Source organism: Haemaphysalis longicornis, unplaced genomic scaffold, assembly GCF_048455015.1.
Source record: "Haemaphysalis longicornis isolate Haplotype H1 unplaced genomic scaffold, Haemaphysalis longicornis Haplotype H1 scaffold_7, whole genome shotgun sequence".
NCBI lineage: Eukaryota > Metazoa > Arthropoda > Arachnida > Ixodida > Ixodidae > Haemaphysalis > Haemaphysalis longicornis.
Window position 1 is genome coordinate 123920327 of NW_027526422.1, and position 14948 is coordinate 123935274.

The window sequence follows — 14948 nt, forward strand, 5'->3', positions numbered from 1 at the left end:
TTTTGATGGCATTTACAGCGCGAAACTGGGAAGATACCCAAAACAGATGTAACGGGCGCTTTCCATCAAATGCGGTTTAGAGAAGCTCGACGTTTGCACTAATGAACACTTAAGAGAAACAGCCAGTGTTTTTTTTTGGGGGGGTTTGTTCACTTAGGGGTTGGTAATAATTACCCCGCGTGAACTTTTGTGATACCTTTTAAATCAAATAATTTTCTCCACAATAAGCACTACCTAATTTTGCTCATTCCATCAGTATTTGCAATGGTCGTAGCGGTAATGGCTGGGGCCAAGTACCTGAATAAAATACTTACGTGCAACTCTATGTGTTCCAATCATATACAAGCTAACCGTGCTTTTATTTATTTTTGTAATATATTAAAAAGCTTATAAATTTACCCAAGCGGAAGTATATAGTTTTTTCAACCAATACGTGATGAGAAAGCATGGGCTGGTGTCAATGGCTCTTGGGGGTTTGGGTAGCCGTTCCATACCTTAGTTAGACGTTGTAGATTCTTTTACTGAAAGCGATTTACGGAAATAATTCGAATAAAAAGTATTCACGGTAATTGCGCATTTTTTTGCCGGTACACTCAGTGCCCCAGCATGTTAAATCGCTGTTGTCGTTCTATCAGAGCTTGAAGGTCATTAGTGAACGCCACACAACGAAAACGAAATGACGCCGCAAAAGCCAGAAAAAACGCGCGCTGGCACCGCGTAATTCACGGGCGAAGATTTGTCTCTGGAAACGGCTATTGCAATTCAAAACAAAAAAACGGCATATGCGCATTCCTTGCGATTCTGTTACGAAAAAAAGAAGAAGCATTAAGAGCTGAACAAAGCCAATGCAGATGCGGCGCCTTAAGTATGGGAGGAGACGGATAAAGAGGCACACCTATTCACAGCCTTGCCCGGGCTGGCTGGGTTTTATTTTATAAACTTTGGTCGGCATATCGCTTGTATTGAATTTGCCGTTTAATGCTTATTTCACAAATAGAACGGGTCAAAATTTCAACCCCATTTAAAGTCCTACTTGAGTGGCCTACTTTAAAGTCCTACTTGGGTCCTACTTGGGAGGATGTGCTCACTGATCAGCAAGGGGCAAGTCCGAGCGTCGCAAGCTCCACACAAACTACAGTAATCAAAATAAGAATAGAATAAGAGACTACCCCATTCAAAACTACGACCCATCGGTTTTCCCGTTGCAGTGAGGCCATAATTGCATTCAACTTAGACTATTCAACTGTGTTATTTAACGAAATAAGTGTTCCTGAATGATGGCGCAGTCTTTCCGCAGTAGGCTTTGAAGGGCTGCCTTGGAATTTGTGAAGATGGTTCATTGCCCCGCAGGTGGCGAAGAATGTACCGGATGGTTTCCTTGATGGTGTGAGGCTCGGTTGACATACATGACGTTCCCTAATCGAGGCGATGAGCGAACGTCTGGCCAGCGGATGATATAAACTTACCTGAAGAACTGTGCTCAAGCGTGCATGAGCCATCTGTAAAAATTTGGCTTGGGCCTCAGTATAACCGGTTACTGTGTCCGAGTGTTCACTGTAACAGGCCGCATCGAGGCATATTGTTCTACGAGTATCTCCAGGGGACGTTGCGTCTAATATGCAACGGCGAAACGGTACAGGGCGGGAAATAAGACGGAATTGAGTATGGTGCCAGGAAGAGAACAGAAAGATGCAATGTCTTTATGTTCGACCAAAACACGAGTTGCTATTTCCTGTATTCGAATCAGTTCTTCAGTTCATTTCATCCCCTGTGAGTAATATTTCTCACAATGTGACCAATACAGAACATAGCTCATGTGGTCACTAAATCTTGTACCAGAGACCAATTCCGCCAACTGTGGTGGAAACAAATGGGACGCCGTGCTAACCTTGACTCTCGACGCCGCCCCTGGAAAATACAAAACAGCTTTCCACACCTTCTTGTATCAGATCTTTGAGAGGCATATACACGACAACACACCAGTGGGTATCGTCAGAAAACGTAACATGGGCTGGTTCCTCGATATGCCTTGGACAACTCTGAACGGGGATGATACAATATTTCCATTTTAAATAGGTTCTCTCTGGAGGTCGTGTATTGATTTGGTCGTAGCAAATTAGTGATTGCCGCTATCATCACTCAAAAAGACTTAGGCACTATATAACCCCCTTAGCAGTACGGATGTGTTTCAATAACTAAACTGGACATTTTTGGTAGTGTACACATTTTGTCGGATTACCTCGATAGAGAAGTTGCTACAAGCTTCTTTTGAGGGGGGCACATAAAAGAGCAGCGGTATTGTGATAAAAGCATTTATGTCTTCGTAGCTCTGGAGTGGTGGCTGCAGGCTTTACACTTAAAGCTCGGAAACACATGACTTTATTTGGGAAGGACTTTTCCTGCTGCGACGTTTGACCGTCTAATATTGCTTCATGACACGTCCATAAATACGGAAAAATATTAGGCCACATTTTCGCACCGCATTACCGGGTTGCACGTGATCTGGGAAGAATTCCTTGAAGACCCAACAACGTGATTGCCTGGCACTGATCCATTTAACGACTTTTTGAAGGAACAACTTTCTCTACCTTATTTTTTTGTAGCCATACGGTTCAACCCTCACAATGACGTAAATGATTTGTTGATGCATGTTTATCGATATACCGAAACAATTACAATTTATATCTAGGTTAGGTGCCTGTCGCTGACGTGTGCGTCGGCTGCCATTGAGAAAAACATGTGTCTACAATACACTTTATGCGCTACGATCTGCGTCAAAATCGTGGAATCGAAAGATGTAATGCTGCCACTTTCTACGATATATTCTGGTATTAAAAGAACGATGAGGCGACACCTGTAAGATACAAGGCGTCCACTAAAGTTCAAGTTCAAAATAACTCGGCGCATTAAAGTGCCACCGGAATTTTTATTTTCTGAGGCTGTAGAAAAACTTGTTTAGGGAAAATTCACGCAAGAGGTGGAGAAATAAGTTGTACAAGAAAGGAGGGTGAGGCAATGCCTGAACTTCGATCAATCTTTCGTTTCAGAGCGCATCTTTTGGACGCCCACTCCTGTGGTTTTTTCGAGTTCCCCGTCGTCCTCTCACAAAGTAACAAAAAGAACGAGGAGGACACCAAGAGAACAGCAAGGAGGAGAGCGGAAGAAGAGGGTATCGGGAAAGTGTGTGGAGGAAAGCGGAGTGCCACGGGTTCCGCGCACGACGTGCTCCGCGGCGGCGACCCGCTATGAGGTCCCGCCAGACTATTGCGCCTTCATGTGGTAGCCGAAGATGCAGCGATGATGCAGCCGGTGATGCACTAAGGAATGCCGCCAGCGCGTACACTGATACCATAAAGGGAATATTTACTGGTTTCCCATCCGCGGTGCCCCAAGGCGGACGGGGTGGCCGATTTGGCTATCCGCCATTGCTTTGGGGAAAGTTGGTGATCGGCTTGTCAATTCGCAGCGTGTACATTATCATACTTTGACCATTGTAATATATACACTGGTAGAACAAGCCAACACGTACAATAGGCAGTACAAAACCGATAAGGTGATGAGGTGCATCTTCTTGTCTAACGCTGTGCAACAGCAGTGCAGCAAGACGAACAAGAATTAAACCAGGCGTCGCGCCGAAAGGTTCCCTCCTATCAGCCCCGGGGACCGCAAGAAACAAGCTACTCAGTACAAAGTATACTGCTGCATTTGGTTTCTGGTAGGAATATTTGCAGGTCCGCATGTGTCTGCGCGCTCGCACAGGCGTGGGAAGCGCGGTGTCACTGCATCGAGATTTCTATTTTTCGCGTAGGGCACGATCTTCCAATGGGCCAAGCTCAAGCATAAACACCTTCGCTGCTCAAAGTTCAGAACAAAAGTGCGTTGCTCCTAGTTTCATTTCAAAACAAAATGGACGACTTGCGACTATGCCAGCATTTACATACACCCCCTACTTGAAGGTAATTCAAGCGGCAGCTACGAGGGTTGTCGAATGCGAAAGGCTAACTGTTGTGTATGTGAACCCAATTAACATTGCAAAGTGTAGGGAGCGGAAATACCTACAGAGCACCGTAGGTATCCCCAGTGGGCATTAAGACAAAGGGGGATTTGCAACATAGATGGTTCTGAAGTCTTTACTGACTGGCTATAAAGAGTAAATCTATCAGAAAGGTCTTCGTCTCACTACAAGAACCAAAATATTGCCAACTTCATATTTTGGGTGGCGCAAAGAGAGTCATACTTTTAATTTTTTTGTTGATGCTGGGGAGACAAAGCTAGTGACAGGAGGGCGACAGAGTCTATCGGTACACCGTACAGCATACCACCACAGGATATCGTCATATTGCCAGTGAGGTAGGCTTACAATGTGCGAAGCTTGTAAGTGCAAGCGTTTACAACGAGAAGCCACAATTTTTTGTCTGGGAGGTAAAGATGTTCAGCTCACCAATGCGCGCATACTTGTTGAACCAGTATTTGGTTTACTGTGGCAGAAATACACAATTCTTCCCAGCACCGTTGTCTTGAAGATGGTCGTGGTACACAATGAGGAAGGGATTCCGTAGCTGGGAAGAGTAGTTTAGCCGTGCTCTGCGTCGACAAATCTCAGATATTTAATGTGACCTTCAACCAAGGGTGGCATTGTGGTCAGTTCAAATGTAACATAAGCTGGCCAGATTTTGGTGTCCGAAACCGCCGATCTCGTCCCTTTTCGAGACACATGTGTGTTCATTCGCTCTGTTCCAAACTGCAATTGACTTATGTAAAAAAAATTTTTTATGACAGACCGCTATCCGGTTAAGTGGTTTTCAGGAATCTCTAAACAATACAATTTTACACAAGAAGAATGACACAATAAACTGACTGCTTAATAAGTGTAAAACAAGACTTGAAATAGAATTTTAAAGATTATGGGGAAAAGAAGACGTAAATAAGATTCAAACAATAATAACACTACACACCCACTCTAGCAAACAAAATCAATGAGAGAGAACACAGTTAACTGCGAGACACATTCGGGGGAAATCACGTTTTAGAAACACCCCTCCAGCAGTGAATCCGGGGTAAACACGGCTACCACTTCCAGACAGAAAAAACAATGTACACAATGGGCTCACAGGAATGTAATTGCTTGGAGCAACGGCAAATTTATGACATCGTTATGCACAGACATTAGGAAAGAATAAGCATCACGGTGAGTCAGAAACATTTTATTCCGTCCTTGTTGAGCAGGAGTCCTCGCTCCGTCGACAGGGGCTAGGACGCATTCACCAGCGGCTTTCCAGTGTGCGACTGAAGAGTGATGAAGTATGCAGTGGTCACCAGGCAAATATCTACACTACTAGTAGCCATCAACAGCCTATGTAGGTCCACTGCTGAACGAAGGCCTCTCTCATTGCCCTCCATCCGCTCCTTCCCTTTTTTTCCCGAGCCCACTCTTAGACTGTGAATTTTCTTAATTCGTCTCTCCATCGAGTTCAAAGCTTTCCTCTTCTTCTAGTTCTGTCCCTCGGTATCCATTTTGTTAACCTCCTGGTTCACCTGGTGTCGGTTCGTCTCACTACGCGGCCAGCCCAAATTCACTCCTTCTTCTTTATTTGTCCAATAATAGGTTCTACTCGACTTCACTCTCTGATTCACGATACTTGTTTCCTGTCCCTAATCTTTACTCCTATCCCAACTCCCACTGTGGTCCGCTGTGAAGTTCGTTTCCATTCCTGCTGTTTCATAAGGCCGCCAAGTTTCCGTTCCATCCGTCATCACCGGCAGCAGGCATTGTTTTTGTATTATTCTTATTAGAGATAGAGAGCGTTTCATCTTCATTATTTTACAGTGCTTGTCGAATGCACACCAGCTCATTGCTAAGCTCTTGTAGATTTCTTTCTCGCGGCTGGGATCAGCGCTCACTATCTGGCCAGGAAAGTTCTATTCACCTACCGGTTCTAGCGTTTCGATACCTATGCTGAAAAGGGCGCATTTGGCATTTTATTTATTATAACGTCAGATTCATTCCTATTTAGTTTTGGCCCCATGGCGACGCTTTGTGACTAGTAGCCACATCAAGAACAATGACCACTCGGGCTTCTTGACGCAAGGCCAACTGAAAGAAAGAGCGCCAATGAAAAGTTATTTAATGAGTATGAAGTAAAGTTAGTACTAAATTTTGCCAGCAAAAACAAATGTGAAAAGAGGCACAAGTTAATGAAGATGGCTTGTGTGTAGGGCGAGAATGATTATGCATGATATGAAAGAATTTGCAAAATTTGACGTCTGATAAAAACTGGAACACCAGTTTAATAGAAAACATTGGGTTGGCCAAAAAGTATCATGTGTGTAGCCGCACGTTTTGTTGGTATAATTCAGGAAAATGGTAGCGTCGCATGGTGTCAAGTGCCTTACATGTACTTAAAATGCGTACTACGGATAGGGCATCTGCGAACCTTTTACACAGCGGTCTTGAAGATCCTGTGATCTGATATGAGTGTGTTGCATGTGTTTGCCATATCTGTAGCCTAGCGAAGGCTACTTCTGTGTATGCGCTGCATGTATCCGTAGTGTATGGTCTCAAGTGGGGTTTTATTACGTATAATTTGTTGTCTGCCTGTTCAGTTCAGTGTGTTTCCCATGTTTAATGAATTTTTTTGCAATGTGTGATGATGTCTGTGTAGGATACTGTTGTTATGACTACTGCATTTCTTAGGGGTGCAGCAGCGACCCCTTCATCCGCCACCTCATTTCCAGTGATCCCTGTGTATCCTAGGAAGCAGTACAGGCCAGTTCATGATTTTGTGCATACACAGACATGATGGCGTCAAAAAAGATATTGACTATGTGGTTTTTGCAGGGCTGGTGGGTAGACAGTGCAGAAACAACACTCAAGAAATCTGTAGAGATGATGGATTTGGGAATTTGATTTTGAAGACTGTGTTGTACAATTAGTAAACTTCCTTGTGCTTCTGCTGAGAAAACGATTGTGAGTACGGCCTTGGTTCTGGAGGAATTAAAGTTTTCCCCGTGAGCAGCTCAAGCCACCGTAGTAGAGCGGAGGTTCTAGAGGCGTCACTGTAAAATTCTGCACATGAGTCTTTATACGGCACAGACAGAAACTGCTGCATTAGTGCAGTTCTTGGTACCCTATTTTGTCACAATTCATAAAGGAAAAACCACAAGGCAAAGAGCGAATTTGCTAAGTTGGTGAATTCTTTGAAAAAATAATCGGTACACACCTAAAAAACACATTGAGATCTGAAGCTTCCTCTCTCATTCTAAGCGTAAAGGGCAGGGCAGCGGACGGACGATTTACAAACAGCGGAGATGTGGATGTAATATTGAAACCAGGTTGAAAATAATGGTTATTCAGATACAAAATTTTAACTGCATAAAGCAAGTAGATGTACCTCCATTGATCCTCAAGGCACCAGTTGTTACTTTCAACATGTAGACTTTGGACTGTGCTTGCGCGCTAAGCACCCGACGCAAGGCGGACCCCCAAGCGTAGCACTGCGTCGAGACTCTCCATGTCGTTTTTGCGCTGACCCATACACGATACTAGCTTAGTCCAGCCGAATGACAACCAAGGCAGTTTACAGGCGCAGCAGTAGTTCTTTGCCAGCACCATACGGTTGCTGGGAGAGGACCTTGAGGGTATTTTGTAGCGTGAGCTGCACTGGCCGAGGTTGAGCAGTTTCGCGTTGCTCCTGGAGAGCCGTTCTGTGCATGCCCGAGGAGCAGTGACGGCACACGGTGCACAGAACGTTGCTCGCTACCCGGCGTCTCTCACACAACCCACACGCCCAGTCTCTTCGCCGACCTCCGTTTCGCACATGGCGGCCAGGTCTACTTGATGATCATGCGATGGGTGGCCGGGTGTGGAACCGATGGCTTGTGCGTCACAGCAACACCCACGTAAGCCCGTAGAACCAGCTTAGCTATGGGGCGATTGCTGACGATGCGGTCGAGCCGCTTGAAAATTATACATGTGTCGCTTAATGCGTACTGGCCGCGAGCGCCACCACTGGAGAGGCCGGCGCTGCGACCGTTTTGACGTCACTTGTAGGACCCCCGTTCCTACCTTGCTGCGTTGTTGGCTTGCCGCGCGTGACATTTCGTTCAGGACCCGCTTTATAAGTGCATTTCCGTGCTAATTTTCGGCGTTTGAAGTTTATTATCAGTGCGTGAAGCGTAGTTTGACCTCATGGGGACTTCATAACTGTCGCAGGCTGCCCGCAAACAACTTGAGCGTGATGGTGTATGCGGACGTATGCGACCGAACCCGGTGGAAGCGTAAGCTGCGGCTCGTTTCCCCGATCAACATTTAGCTCGGCTACGACGATGACCGAGCTACATTTGTAGATTTCGGCTGTCGTTCTCAAGAAATAGGTGAAGGAGGAAATCACGAAGCGTTTACTGCTCGCAGAAACGCTCCGCACACACGTCCGCCGTGCCTGCAGCCCACCGGTGGCTCGAAACGGCGTAGGTAGCGACTGCAACACCTTGTTGCCACTTTTTAAAATCACACAGATCCCAAAAAAAGAGGTCCACATTCGCTAAAGCGGATATTCGCGTGGTGAAAAATTGAGCTGCGTACTGTCATCAGCTGCGATTTTCAAGGCGATGCTCAAATATCTGCAGCAATCTACGGCGACCGGCCGCGGATGTCGGGCCCCGCGCCGCCGGCCCGTTCGCGCACGGTGCGGCGAGTGACCGAAGGGTGTCTACGGCGAGCGGCCGCGGAAGTCGGGCCCCAAACCGCCGGCACTTTCGCGCACGGTGGCGCGAGCGGGTGAAGGGTGGCAATACCTGCGCGCAAAAATCGGCCGAGGCCGTAGCAGGCATCTTGATCATCGAAGGCTTAAATAGCAGTAACCACGGGTACAAACTTCCACATACGAGAAAAGGGGTGACATTGTGGTGAAAAGTTGTGTTAGAGACTGTCATTCGCGACTCTAACGACAGCAGCGATGAAATATCTGCCGCGACGTTAAGCCTAAAGTTCCCAGCATCGGACTCCGCGCATCCGAAACCGGCGCCGAGTTAGCTGTTTGAGAAGACCGTGTTCTAAAACTCGCCGCGCGCAAGCGTGTTGCTTTGGGTTCCACGAACTGCTTGAGGGCCTCCAACGCTTGGTTCCCCTATTCTTAAAATCCCCATTACCCCACGACGTGTTTCGCCTCGTACGCAACCACGCCTTCTGTGAGCAATCGTGAGTTCTCGTACTTGATGCTAGACTAGAAAAGCGCAAACGCATTGTAAACAGACAAACTCCCGTGTTGCAGAGGTCTTAATTAAGATAGCCAAGTCTAAACCCGCTCGAAGGCGTTAAAAACTCGCGTTAATACCATTCTTACATTGCGGACAAGTTGGTAAACATATCACCAGTACAGAGTGATCGTTAATCAAATCAGGGCACGAATATAAAAAAAAGCATTGGTGGGGAAATAGGCACTGCTTAAGCCAAAGTGCAGATCGTACCAGCACTTTTAAGCCTGTGCGGCGAAGCAATCCGCTCACCGGTCTCACGTAGTCATTCATTTTTTACCACGCAATGAGTGCAGTATGCTTGGTGAGATCGCAACTGAGCGCCACGTTTCTGCCGCTGTTGCAAGGTCTATTTTCTTGCACACACAGTCGCGTACATGTCACGTCGCAAGTATTTCATAATGAATTAACAAAGTACTTTTCTCGGCACCAATTGTATCGTCCTTGGCGTTAGCTGCCTGCGTACGAGCTGTCGGTGGCGATGGTAGCAACTACCCAGCCGCGGCGGTGTCATCGGGAACAAGCGAGCCGTTGATTGCTTGCCCGGATTATTTGGCCTGTAGACAACTTTCTTCTGTTATTTGCTACAAAACCGCGAGGAGGGGGCACACGGCGGCAACAACAAAAGCGTGCGGTAGCATAAGCACAGGAAATGTGTTCTAGCAGACGACAGCATCACCCGGCGTCCTACAAGTGACGTCACTCGCAGGTGGCGCCACGGTATGTCCTCGGGGTCAATAACGTGTGTGTGATTGCAGCAGCAGTAAGCATGATAATCAAGCTAATCCTATAGAACATGGAAATCTAAGAATAACCAGCTGAACCTTAGCTCACGGTACGTATATCCTGGCATAGCCGAGGTAAGCCACTGGTAATTTTATTGTTTTTACACCATTGCGCTTAAGTTGCTTGCTGTGACGAGTGGAGGTGAGTTTGTAGTCAAACACAACACCTAAAAACTCGCGCTCCTTTTTTGCAGGAATTTATAATCCGTTGAGAGTAATGTCTTGGTCCGAATGTATGCCACGCTTCCTGGAGAATACCACGCGAGAGCCCTTTCGTGAATTGAGTGTAAAACCATTCTTGTCTGCCCAGCCGGCCATTTTTGACACCAAGCTGGACTACAAGGTCACACAGAGACGTATTACATAATTAAACGATATCTGGACGTCGTCAGCATTTATAAAATAGGAAATTGTACATGGCAATGCCTTCCTATGAGAGCTTATCTCTAGTATGAAAAGTGTGCACCTTAAGGCCCCACCTTGCGGCCCGCCGTTTTCTTGCGAGGGAACCTTCGACAGTGCACTACCGATTCTCAGGCAAAATATTCTCTCGGACATGCAACTTGCCAGGGTGTTCAATATGTCGCCCGAGACACCGAATGAATTCAGGTCGCTGAGGATGCCGTAACGCGAAGTGGTGTTATAAGCCTCCTCAAGGTCAAAAAACAATGTTACACAAAACTTTTTGGGAACGGAGGCATCTTTTATGTACGAATCTAGTGCCACAGGTTGATCGTTTGTTGATCTCACCACCCTGAAGCCTGCCTGGCAGCTGTCGAGACTACCGCTGTAGTCTGAAACGTACACCTGTCTCCTGGTAATCATCTTCTCGAAAACCTTTCACAGGCAGCTTGTCAGGGCGATAGGTCAATAGCTTGAGAGAGAATAAAGGTCCTAACCTTCCTTCAGGAATGTCTCTACTAGGGCCTCTTTGCAAGACCTTGGAGGTGCCCTGAAAGGCATATTTCGTTGTACAGATGCAGATTTTTCCTAATTTATTTGCGTGGAAGTGTTGTGTATGGCGTAGGTAATGTCTGCGCCTGCAGCTGAAGGCTTACAGGTACTGAGAGCAATCTTCAGCTCATGAAGTGAAACTGCAGTTTTTTCAGAAGAGTTCGACAACTTTTTGTCCCGCAATGATTTATTTCAACTGAATGTTTCGTTTTTCATGAAAGCATTTTGGTAGTGTGCAAAATGGACACTTGTAAAGGTGGTGCCGGTGAAAACATTTATTCAGTTCATTTGCTGGTCGATGAGCGGCCTCGATGAGTGGCGTCCTTAGTATAGGACTCTAATGGCAGACGCTATCCGGCGGGCCCACTCGATCAGCCGATGCTGGTCTTCCGGGGCAGTGCTGGACAGAGCAGCCACTGAGGAGGAGAGGGTGGGGATCTTTATAGGGGTGAGCCCGTCTGGTGGACGTGGACACTCCCATGCAGACTGGTAGAGTGTAGTAGTGTGGCTCTTGCAAGCCGGGTAGATATTGGGTAGGAAAGAAGAGGTGTTTGTGGTGTAACTTTGGAAACGTGTGTGTCTGGAGCTGCCAGCATGACATGGCATCGGCGCGAGATAGGTGGAGGTAGTAGGCAAGTGTGAGTGTATAGTTGAGAGGTTCGTGGGATGGGATGATGAAGGTTGATATCTTGGACTCCCCCAGAATCTGTCTTTCCACTTCCTCTGATGCCCGGTGGGTCCTCTCTCGGGCGAGGGCGTGTGCATGCTCATTTCCAGGAAGGGAGGCATTGCTGAATGTCCACACGATACGAATTAAGAGAAACTTAGATGGATCTGAGTGTCGAATAATGTTGTTTGCATGGATGGAGAAGATTCCAAAAGAATATGCATGGCAGGCGGCTTGCGAGTCTGGTATAATTGCCCAGCTATCGTCAAAATCAGCTTCTGTGGGTAGGGCTGTCGTGATGTGGGACACAGCCAATACTATGGCTGTTTCTTTGACCACCCTGATGGAATCGGTGCGTACAGAGCATGCTGTTTGCGCATTGCTAGCAATTGCAGAGGCCACTGTCATTTTGGCGTTGGGGTTGTCTGGGTAACTGGCTGCGTTGGCGTAAATCACATGTGGGTCATGGCCGTACTGGCGGGCTAGCGCTTCGGCTCGGGCGCGGCGTCTGGCCTGGTGGATCTCCGCGTGCATGTTCTTGGGGAGCGGGCAAACTTGTAAACGTGCACGAAGGATGGGCGTGAGAGCAACAGGGTTTGGTGGGAGAGGTGACGATGGCGCGGGGTATTCTATACGAGCGAGCAAGTGACGACCGGTGCGGGTGGTGCTAAGGCGGATAAGCTGACCAGGTTGTTATGCCTCAATAATTTCCTCTATCGTGTTGTGCACACCCATCTGAAGGAGAGGTTCTGTAGAAGTGTAGGGGGGAAGTCCCAGGGCAGCTTTGATTCTCGTCCGTAAGGTAGTGTTGGGGCGTTGGAGTTCGGAGCCCAGCAGATTGTTGAAGGGACGTGGTAGGCAATGCGGTTGATGAGTAGGGACTGAACTATGCGGAGGGTGTCTGTTTCCTTCAGGCCGGTGCGTCCGTTGGAGATGCGAAGGGTCATGGGCGTGATTTCGGGATTTGGGTTTTGAGGAGGTGAACTGTGTGTATTGCGGGGCCCTTGGACTGGAGATGGAGGCCTAGGACTTGGACTGGGGTGTCGCCGGGATCAAATTAGTGGTACGATAAACGAAGAATTCTGGCTTGGTTACTGGTCGCATTTGGGGAGGTAACACAAGAAGCCGGACTTCGCTGTGCAAGACAGGCCTCCCAGAGAGACATAGTTTAGAAACAAATATGCTGCCTCTTGCAGGGCGTCCTTTATTTGGCCATCTTATCCACGTGTTGCCCACTGGGGTACATCGTCCACGTACAGCGCGTGGCAAAGCTGCGGAATTGCATTGAGTAGAGGAGGCAGCTGAGCTATGACCACGTTGAATAGTATCGCGGATAGAACTGAGCCCTGGCGTGTTCCTCTTCCAGTCAATTGAAAGGGTGGTGAGCGGTGCTCACCTAATGAGTGATGCTCACCTAACCCTTTGGTGGCTGTCCTATCAGCCAGAAAGGCTCTCACGTAATTGTATGTCCGTTCTCCACAGTTTGATGTGGCTATATGGTCATGAATGAGGTCGTGTGCGACGTTATCAAAGGCACCTTTTAGGTCGTGTCAGTACGGCGCGTATTTGAGCTCTGTTGGGATGATCCAGGATGTCGTGCTTGAGTTGGAGGATTACATCCTGTTTGGCAAGGTGGGAAAGAAAACCAAACATTATGTCGCAAAAAAACTGGGTGGCTTCGAGATGCGGTTGTAGCTTAGGAAGAATTATATGTTCCAGAAGTTTGCCCAGGCACGAAGTGAGATGGGGCGGAGGTTGCTAAATGAAAATGGTTTGCCCTGCTTCGGTATCAGGATGATGTCCGCGTACTTCCATTCCTGTGGTAGAGTGCCCTTGTGCCACGCGTCGTTGTACTAAGCCGTCAACTGGGTTATGGGGCGGTCGTCCAGGTTGCAAATTAACTGATATTGGATGCCGTCGCTCCAGTGCAGTGCTTTTTGTGAGGTCTTGGAAGGCCGCTCTCACTTTCGCCTCTGTGATGTGCTATGCAAGTGTGTTAGGCTGGTGTACTTGCCCCAGTTGTACTAACCAGGGGCACCTTGTGTGACTCTTGGCCTTTGAGTTGACTTGGTTGACTGGAGGGTATAACGCGCCGACGCAACGCAGGCGATGACGTGGCGTAGTTGAGGGCTCTGGAGTAATTTTGACCACGTGGGGGTCTTTAACGTGCTTTAAAATTTATTGAGTTTATGGGTGCATGTACACACCTTCGTGTGTCTAAGAATTTATGTTCTTACAAAGGAGAGCCAACTCATTCATTTTCCCTCACGGCGCACACGTTTTCCGAAAGCCTTGGCCCTTCTAAAGAAAACGAGGTTATCGGACGTGGGATACCGACGAAGAAAACCCCACGCCTTCTTCTTGGTCTATCGCGCGATCGTACAGTCCTCGTTCCACCACGGCCTCCTTTGGCTGCGCGGGGAACCAGAGGCACAGGGAATGGACGTTTCGGCGATGGCGGGGATGTTCGCCGTGAGGAGTTGGCCGCGTAGGTGTGTTATGCATGCGTAATGCAGTTGAGGTGTTTTTGTCAGTGTACTTCAGTTCACTCGAGCCCCATTGAACCTCTTGCCGGAAGGTGAATTGCCGGAGACTATATGTGCCAGTGAGGTAAGGAAGCGGTCACTGCCGTGCGGCTTTGTGTCCACTTCCCACTGAACAGATGGAATGATAGCTCAGCATTCTAGGGCAGCGTTCTGTAGAGCACGAAAAGCGTCGTAAGAGCACGAGCTTGGTGATGAAGATTTTATCATGCATTTTGAGCCCCTGGGTAGAGAACGCACAAGCTTGCTTTTAGGGTAAATTATACGTAAGAAACAGCCCTAGAACGTAACGAAGTAAACGACACAGACAAGCGTGCCGTTGTTTCTTGCGCAGTTCTGGCGCTGTAGCCACGTTTTTTTGTTTTTCTTTTGCTTCAAGTGCAATCTTTCAAGCATGGGTGTTTCTGTCGTATGAAATTGCAAAAAGGGCCACCCCCTTTTTTTAAGCCGAAATCGGCTGGTTATATTTAACAACTTCACGAAAAGCTAACATTGATGCCATCTCCACGGTATACTCCAAAGCATAGGCACCGCGCTGCTATTTTGAGCCCCTGTGATGGCGTTTGATACATAGGTATTTGGTATGGCTCATCCGAAAATCGTCTGATACAAAGCGTAGCCCTGGGTGCAGAACAACTTACCATATTTTCAAAGCTGGTCTAGTTGCGGACCAATATATGACGCTCCCGTAGTCTAAGCACAGACATGCACAGCCATGCAGTGCTGGTCGTGAACAGACGCACCTTT